We start from the raw sequence: 9561 nt of genomic DNA, 5'->3' as shown, positions 1-9561 counted from the left end.
CCGGGGATCAGGGAGCCGGGAGAAGATCGCCTGCAGCAACTGAGAAGACACAATTACTCCAGCAACTGCCCACCCAACCGCAGCTCGGAGCCTCCACTTAATGTAATTGAGTGTGAAGGCCGGCTGGAGACACAGGCGCCCCTGCTGCCCCCTCTCCATAATATAGACACTATTGGTTGCTAATTGGCGCCAGTGGGCTGGTGCTAATTGTCCTAATGCACTCTGCTTGATGGAGGACGAAGCTGCGCAGGACAGGGGCGGGGGCTCCTTGGTAAATGGTGGGGGTGGTGGGCGTCCAGCATCAGCAGACACTGTACAGTATTCATAAAAGTTGGAACAGGCTTTAATTTTGCATCAAATATTTAAGCGGGATTGGGGTGGATATTGAGGGGGAGGTGGATCATGGAGCTTTGCTTGCGGTAACCCGCAAGAGGCCTGGGGAATAGGCCCCCTGCCATCCTTATCAATGGGTTATCCAGACGGCTGTGTCCCCAGCATTGCCTAATTAATTGTGTGAATTTCTGATGACCCTTTTAGTCCCCTAGCTCCTCCCCCAAGCCCCCAAGCCCCGCCTCCTTTTGAGCTGCTCCCTCTTGTTCTACTTGTTTCTGAACATTGTGCTTCAGTGATGAGACTTGACTTCAGCCACAGAGGGAGGCAGCATTGAGCAGAGGGAAATGCAGGGAAGCTGGAGATGGCCTTGAACTCATCGCGTGGTCTCAAGAAACTCACCTACCTCCTCTGGGTCTCAGTTTCCCTAGCAAGTGTCCGTTGGGCTAGTGAGAGTTAAAATACTCCATATCCTCCAACTGTGCACCTAGGATCTTCTTAGAGGCTGTAGAAATATACACATGTATTTGAATATATAGTTAGACATATCGATATGTTTAAATATATGCATATATTCAAATGTATGCATATATTTAAATTTGCAGCCAGGCTTGGTCTGCTGCTAATCTTGTTCTGCTTACTCTGAAATATATATGTATTACTATGTTATCCTAACACATACTGCGTTTTTAGTAATGGCACAAAGGTGTGGTGTGCTGGTCAATGCTTAACAATTAGCTCTCCAGGGGAAAACATCGTGAACTGTAGCAATTGCTAATTTCCATGGTGTAAATATTGCCACCATAGTAGATGCCAAGCTGCCACTGTGATGTCACAAAAGGCAGAGTTTGGAAGAAATGTGGATTAGCAAATTATTATACAGTATTTCCACCATACAAACACAATAGATGAAAATAACCTCAAGTGTAGAGATAATAGCATACTATAAAATAATCATGAGGCAACGAGTTTTAAGTATTTATCATTTTTTCTTTGGAATAAACTTAATTGTAAGTTCATATAATTTAATTTTTCATGATGGCTGCAGTTAATAAACAGCTACCAAAAGTTCTGAGAACTTAACAGTGGCTTTCATGTGCCTGTACAGGCCAGACCCAGCACCTCATTGTGTGTGTGTGTGTGTGTGTGTATGTGTGTGTGTATGTGTGTGTATGTGTGTGTGTGTACGTGTGTGTATGTGTGTGTGTGTGTGTGTAGCACGCTGCCCATGAACTCCGTGATATCTCAGAGGGAGTGCATAGAACAAAACTCAGTTGAAAAAGAATTCAACTTAAAATCAGTACAAAGATGAATATTGAATAGAAAATGGCCTGGGTGATTTGTACGTGTAGTAAATATCATGAAGGTGTTACTCAAAGGATTAGGTAGTTGACCTTTGAAAAACATGGATTTGAACATCATGGGTCCACTTATACACTGATTATTTTCAGTAAGTATATTGAAAAACGTTTTGGAGACTTGTTGCAACTTGAAAAAACTCACAGAAAAATTGCATAGCCTAAGTATCAAAGAAATTAAGAAAAAGTTAGATATGTTAACAATACATAAAATATATGTAGATACTAGTCGATTTTATCATTTACTGCCATAAAATATAAGTGTTTATTACAAAAAGTTAAAATTTATCAAAAGTTGTGCAAACAAAAAGAACATACAAAGTATGATTCATAGTCAAGAGAAATATAAATAATAAAGATACGGTATTAAGTCATAACTGCATAAGAATTAGCTGTTGCCCATACTTTGCTACTGGGATAATTTTGCAGCCACCCCTGCTGCTATTGCAATGAACTCGAGTGTTGTAAGTATCCACCTAAAATGCTATGCAACACTAATCGTCATCTCCAAGTGAGCAGTGCCTCTCTCCAGTAAACTGCAGATTGCAATAAAAAGTGCTCTCTCCCGGTTCTCACGTATTTTTCCTTATATTTAGTGCAATACCATAAACCTTGAAAAACACCGTGGGACCCATATGAAGTGCCACTAGTGATGCTGGAAGTGCTCACAAGGAGCAGAGAAAGGTCATGACATTACAAGAAAAAGTTGAATTGCTTGTTATGTATCTTAGATTGCGGTCTGCAGCTGCAATTGCCCGCCATTTCAGACAGACAATTCATCTTATAAACAGATGACATAAACTTATGGTAATGATAAATACAGTGCAATGCTCTAGATGTATTTTCTCTTCCTTATGATTTCTTTTCCGTTTTCTTTTTTTGAAGCAGGGTCTTGCTCTGTCACCCAGGTTGGAGTGCAGTGGTGAGATCATGGCTCACTACAGCCTTGACTTCCTGTGCTCAAGCTGTACTCCCATCTCAGCCTCCAAAGTAGCTGGGACCACAGGCATGCACCACTGCGCTTGGCTAATTTTTTACATTTTCTTTGCAGAGACTGGGGTCTCGCTATGTTGTCCATGCTGGTGTCGAACTCCTAGCCTCAAGTGAACCTCCCAGCTTGGCCTGTCAAAGTGCTGGGATTACAGGCATAACCCACCATGTCTGGTCCTTTTATTATTTTTTCAAATAAAATTTTCTTTTCTCTAGCTTACTTGATTATAAGAATACAGTATATAATACATATAACATACAAAATATGTATTAACAAAACCAGCTGTTTCTGTTCTCAGTAAGGCTTCTGGTCAACAGTAGGCTATTAGTCATTAAGTTTTGGGGAGAGTTAAAAGTTATATGCAGTGTTTAGTGTCAGCACCCCAACCTCCCATGTTGTTCAAGGGTTAACTGTAATTTGGAAGGGAGCTTGCAGTCTTCCTCTGGGTGTCTGCAACACATGTTGCTAGCAAATGAGCAAGGGTGGGAGTAGGTAGGGTGGCCAGAGTTCACTGCACTCTACCTTGCTTGCTAGAAGGCATGAAATGGCCATTTCACACCCTTCTCTTTTACTGATGATTTTGTCCTTTTTCTCCCTCTTCCCAACCCAAGGCACCTACTTGGAGTCACAATCTCCATCTTTCTTCTCGTATTTCTGTCCCTTCCACTGGCTCTTCTACCTTTCTCTGGACTTGTTTGCATTGCTGGTAATGCCAGTGGCCTAGTACCATGTGCCACCTACCATATGCTTTGGGGAGAAAGAGTGAGGTGGGAAAGATCCCCTGAGGGTAGTGACGGAGCCTTGACTTGAACTAGGACCAGCTTACACAAGGTGTAGGGAAATCATGAATGTTTTACATCCAAGACACCATTAAAAAAAAAAAAAAAAACTACATTCATAATAGAATTTATGCAAATATTTATATTCCCAATAGATTGTATTTTATACGATGGTTCTAGAACACTGCATGTATTTTCAAGCTGTATTAATATAACCCATAGTTTTCACTGGAAAATGAATAAAAACATTGATCAATTTCAAGTATCAGGTCCCATGAAAAATCATACACTTCTATAATGACGTATAGGCTTTTAGAATTATTTTTTTGTTTTCTTGTTTTCTAAAAGTCTCTGAATAAACTGACCTTGACTAAGAAAAAGAGTAGAAATTCAGCAAAATACTGGTCTTATTACAACCTAAAATTGGGGACTATTAAGAGTGGGTAGTAGATTTTCCATATGTAAAAATGGGTCTATTTGTGGAGTTTTGGGTTTCCGGCAGGAGTAATTCAGAGGATAATATTGCTAATTTTATTTTTTTTTAACTTGTATTTGAGTTTCAGGGGAAGATGTGTAGGTTTGCCCTCTACATAAATTGTGTGTTGGGGGTGGGTGGGTGTACAGATTATTTTGTCACCCGTGTGATAAGCACAGTACCGGGTAGGTAGTTTTTTAATCATCACCCTCCTCCTTCTCTCCACTCTCAAGTAGCCCCAGTGTCTCTTGTTCCCTTTTTTTCCAAGACACCATTTTTCTCCCCACAAATAAATTGTCTCAATGTGCTTTCCCCTAGATTTGTCCCATGATGCCGTCGTTGTTGCTTTTCAGTTCTAAATATGGACTGGAGGCTTGCAAACTTGAATGCCCCCGGAGGGCAGACAGGGATTATAAATGTAGGAAGGCAGGCCAGCTGGGGCAAGACAAACTGGAGAGTCTATACCCCTCTACAGGGGTCGATTCGTCGGTACTGCACCAGCCTCCTGTGCTGTGTGTGGCCAGAACTCTTCATTGAAGCTGGAAGTGATGATTTGAACATGAACGTTCTTAAAGTCACATGGGAGCCAAACACAGCCCAATATGGCCTGTGAAAATCTTAGACAACTCAGAAAATATAAAGAAGAAAATAAAACAATTAGTTTTTCTAAAACAATTCATTTTGAAGTCCTGAGCCACACTGAAGAACTCAGACTCCCCTAAAGATACCATATCGGAAATACTACATCAAGAGACCACAGCTTCAGGCAGTTCCAGCCCTTAGTTTTGTGGGTCAGTCCCTCTGAGGACCAAGTTACTAAGAACCAGAAGGAGGCATTCCATACAACCCTGCACACATGGAAGATTCGTTTTAAAATATATGTAATTTTTACTGTTTTAAGTCACTAAGTTTGAGGATTATTTTTTTAGTATAGCAAGAGATAACCAGAACATGGACTTAGCACGCCCATGATATCAGCAATTCAATTGTTTCTACTTCTTAACTCTTAAGCATAATATTACAATGAACATTGTTGTGTATTCACCCTTGCCTGTCTTTCAGATTATTTCCTTAGCTACAAAATTGTTGGATCTATAGGAGTCTGGATATTGTTGAGGCTTATGATAACTATTCTGGCAAATCACTCTCTCAGAAATTGAATGAATCTATTTATGATAATTACTCTCCCAAATTACTCTCCCTAAAAGTTGAATCAATTTATACTCTAACCAGCAGTGAATGAGAGTCCACCCCTTTGGGCACTTTGACGTATTTTTTTTAGTTATGTGAGTGTGGCTGGTTCTGAGTTGTGAAGGGAAGATGAGGAATTGGAGGAGGGAGCCTTAAGTACCGTGGTCTTCTGACTAGACAAATATGAAGTGAGGATGAAAATTCATTCCTAGTTGAGAGTTTGCGGTCTTGAAAGCTGAACTGCAGTTTTGCTCTTTACTGAAGCCGTAAAAAGGATTTGCTGAGTTAATGTCTTGCATAAACAAGAGCTCAGTGCCTGACCCTGGTGAATATCCCTTGCCTTAATTCATAAATTCAGGTGTATTCTCATGGTATCTTTCTTTGTTGTTGTAATAATCATACAAAAATCACATAAAACACAGCCATTGGCCTCTCCAGGGTATGTGATGAAATGTGGGCTTGGTGAGTGTTGCTATAATTACAAGCCAGGATTTGAGTGGCACAGCCTGAGACAGAAGTGGCCCAGACTAGCTGGGGCCAGGAATCTGTGAGGTGACAAATGCTGCACAGGAAAGGAAGTGACCTGGAGAAGAAATAACAACAGAAAAGTTATGAGAGAAAGATAAGGAAGGTCCTGTATCCCTCACAAGCAGAAGAATCTGTTCACAAGTTGAGCCTGGAGAGAAAATAATTTTCATCAGGTCCTAGCACCTGTTTATACAGTTAGTACAACTAGATTTGCTTCTTCTTGTTGCTATCATTACCATTATAATGTAAAGGCTAGAAATACCACTTATTTAACACTTGTGCCAAGCACAGCATCCAGTGCAGCACTATCTCACTAAATCCTTTGAAGAGTGTGTGAGAAAGACTATGTTTGTGCCCATTTTACAGATGAGGAAACTGAGCCCCCGAGAGGTAAATTGACTTGCCCAAGTGTTACAGTCTGTTTTACAGCCCTGGATGCAGCGGGATGATGTTGGTGGCAGGATGAGGTTTTCTTCCTTTCTCATTGCTTTCTCTCATTTTTCATTTTCTTTCCTCATTTTGCTTCTACAGGAAAGGGAATATTTGTTAACACTGAGAGGAGAGGTATAAATTCTGCTAGCAAAATTGCACCTCTAAATTCCTCAGTACAGCGGATGCAGGACTGGCTACATAATTTGTGGTACTCAGTGCAAAATGAAAATGCAGAGTCCCTGCTCAAAAAGCAGGGAAAAGGGCCATTCGAGTTACAAAAATATAAAGCAGTTTCCTTCCTTTCTCTTGACTCATCCTGGTATTCTAGGAAAATGCATTCTATCTAAAGAAAAAAAAGTTACATTATTAGAATAAGTTTTTTAGAATTCATATTTTGATTCTGCAAAGCCAGTTTTAAATGCAGATACCAGAGCACCTGGCATTTCACTCTGATGCAGAATCACCAAAATTGCCCAATTTGTGCACTGTAGCTTCTTCCAGGAGGGTGCCTGAAGCTGGCTGGAAGAGATCAACATAAGCCAGACTTGGGAAGGTTGGAAGGAGGAACAGAGGGTCACACTAGGGACAGAGCCAGTTCAAAGGCATGCTTCTTAGGCACGGTATTCTTAGGTGGGTACAGACTCTCCCAGGCACCCAGGGACCCTACCCTGCCATGCAGGGTGAGCACAAGTTCATTCAGGTCTGATGGCTGCTAGGTCCTCCCACCATCCTCTCTTCCCTCCTGCCATCCTTGCTTCCCACTGCCCCAACTCATGATGGGTGGGCAACCCCCAAGGGTACTGCAACTTCTGCACCAGGATGCGCTAGATACCTGAATCAGCATAAACGAGAGGCTTGTCCCTATTGAATTGCAGCCTCTGGCCAGTCTCCAGCTGGGCAGAGGGTGGTACTGCCAGCCCAGAGTGAGATGGCAGTCACCATGACCCAGTTGGGCATGCAGCAAGGTGCATGCTCCTACCCTAACTCTCTCCATGCTTAGGCTCCACTGTGAGTGGAAGGTAAAGTGACTGCTGGGCAGGGCAGGGAGGAAAACGTGGAGGTGAAATCAGAGGAGAGGATGGCCAAGGAGCCACCCCAGGAAAAGGATGAGATGGCGGGAGGTGGGATAGTTCAAGAGCCCAGGATCCAAAGAACCATGTGTACTCTCTTGTCCATTGGACTTGATTTACACAGACCACTCAATTCAGCATGAACCATAAGATATGAGCTTCAAGCATGGGGCCTTCCTAGTGCAAGGCCCTGTGCCAATGCACCGGTCACATGCTCTTGTAGCTAGTCCTGGGCAGGGTGGACAGTGACAGCAAGAAGTTGTGTTTATATCACCTCTGGATTTTCAATCTTAAAACTCATCTCCTTGTAATATTTTCTCCCTAGGGAGTGTTTCCATTAATCATGGCCCAGAAACAAGGATATAATGAAAGGGTTGCTTCTAGAAAGTGCAAGACATATTATCATTAATATTTCTAATACAACTAATGATGATGTGTCATTTATTGAGCACTTACTACTCACCTGGCATTGTTCCAAGGATTTGTACAACATGATCTGATGAGTATTATTTTTGAGCCCATTTTCAGATGTGGCCACTGAGGTACAGAGAGCTAATGAACTTGACTCCCAGATCTGGCCGCTGGTAGGTAGTGAAGCTGCCGTCATGACCTTGAGCAGCCTGGCTTGGGAACACACACTTACTCATTGTGCCTCCCTAAGCATTTGTTGAATGACTGAATGATGGCTTTCAACAGAGCTGGAATCAGAATAACACGGGAGGTGAAGAAATGCAGCATTTGTTGTAGGTGCTGGTTGAGTTAGCAATGGAATGTTGAGGCTGGGCAGGGTTCTCCATTCTGCAGTTCCGGGAGACAGTGGGACAATCAGGGGTTTGATGGGCTGAATATCCTGATTCCCATTGTTTGGAAAGAGAATATGTGATGGATAAGAACAGAATCACTGGTCTCTAGAACACCACCAGGACCACAAACAGCAGAGGGAAGAGGGAGGAAGCCAGGGAGCTGTCCTTGGGCTCTGGAGTTAAGGCTGATGCTGGAGCCTCGGAGACAGGATCCAGTGGGAAACACAGATGCCTCCTTTCCAAGGCAGCTGGGCCTGCCCTTCCAGAATATCTGGCATCTGGAACGAGAGATGGTAGCATCTGCGATGACATAAAGGTCACACCAGCTCCCCTTCCCTTTGCCTGAGCAGCTCCTTGGATTAATCCTTTCTCAACACATCTGCCTGCCTGTGCTGACACTGTTTCATCCAGAGTAACATGTGATTATCTTTCTTACCGTGATGGGGATGACCATGCAATCTAATCATTGCTGGGCATCCACCCTGTGTCCAGCCCTGGGCCCAGCAGGGATGACCTTGCTGAGAGCCTTTCAAATAACAAACACAATGAAACAGATTCTACTATTCCCATTTTTACAGATAAGGAAAACTACGCTTTAGAGGCTCTCTAACTAATACAAAGCAAAGTCTGGACTCTAGCCTGGCACTTGTCCTGACTTCAAACCTCATGCACATCACAGTCACACCAAGCCACTTCCTGGAACAGGGTCAGGAGCTGGTTAAGAGCATGCCCTTTGGTGCCACACTAACTGGGGCCTATTCCTGGCTTGGGTGACCAACTCTCCTAGTTAGCCTGAGACAGAAGGGTCTTAACTTTCAGTACTAAAAGTGGGACAGTCCTAAGAAAGTTCCTAGCTCCTGGCTGAATTGGGCAACCTAACTTCTTTGTGCCTCAGTTTCCTGATCTGTACAGTGAGGATAATGATAGTGTTTCCAGTGTGTGTAAAGCATTTTAGAACAGTGCCTGACTTACAGTAAGTCTGTGAGTTAGCTAGTTTGACTGATTTTGTTATTGCTGTTGCAGTTGCCACTTCAAAAATTTAGAGGCAGTTTGAATACTGTTGTTAAAAGCCCTCACTTTGCAGTCAGGTAGATCTGGTGCACTCCCTGTTCCTCCCTGGGCAGGCTGTGTGGCCTTGATCTGTGTTGCCCAACGGCTTGGCTCTGCCATTGGATAAGGCTAATGGTCTTGGCCAGGTGGTGCAGGTAAAGCTTTGGGCACAGTGCCTGGCACAGGTGAGGCCTCTGTGCATAGTGGTAGCTTGGATTATTATCAGTTGCCTTCCTGTGAAAGCCTTCACCTTCTCTCTCCCTTTCTATCTCTTGCTTTGCTCCATTATCCTTTGAGGCCTCGATGCTAAGTCATCAAGGGAATCTGAAAGGACAGTCCCTGTCTTGAGTTGCACTTGTTTCTCCCAAAAAGAAAGGATTTCAAGAATCCCACCCCAAACCCTTGTATGTGCGCAACCCCAAGCTCTTTGATGGGGGCAGAGTTCATCTAGCTTGGATTGTTTTGCTCCGGAGGAGTTGAGGTTCAAGTGCCTTGTGGCTGAGGGACCAGTTGGCTTCCTCTTGCCTACTTAGGGTGCTAAATTCTGGGAAAGG

At 43.1% G+C, this 9561-nt stretch overlaps 1 long non-coding RNA gene across 1 annotated transcript; it reads right to left on the bottom strand.

Annotated features, from left to right (window-relative positions):
* Positions 1 to 325: 325 nt before the first annotated feature.
* Positions 326 to 8268, bottom strand: LOC110740767. Its single transcript, XR_002515878.2, has 2 exons — positions 7618 to 8268; positions 326 to 835 (listed from the first exon to the last, which is right to left on the bottom strand). It is a non-coding gene; the product is annotated as an uncharacterized LOC110740767 (long non-coding RNA).
* Between the last annotated feature and the right edge of the window lie 1293 nt (positions 8269 to 9561).

The sequence above is a fragment of the Papio anubis genome, chromosome 9 (genome assembly GCF_008728515.1).
Source record: "Papio anubis isolate 15944 chromosome 9, Panubis1.0, whole genome shotgun sequence".
Taxonomy (NCBI): Eukaryota; Metazoa; Chordata; class Mammalia; order Primates; family Cercopithecidae; genus Papio; species Papio anubis.
Note: the sequence above shows the minus strand (reverse complement) of the source record. Positions and strands in the feature narration are given on the sequence as shown.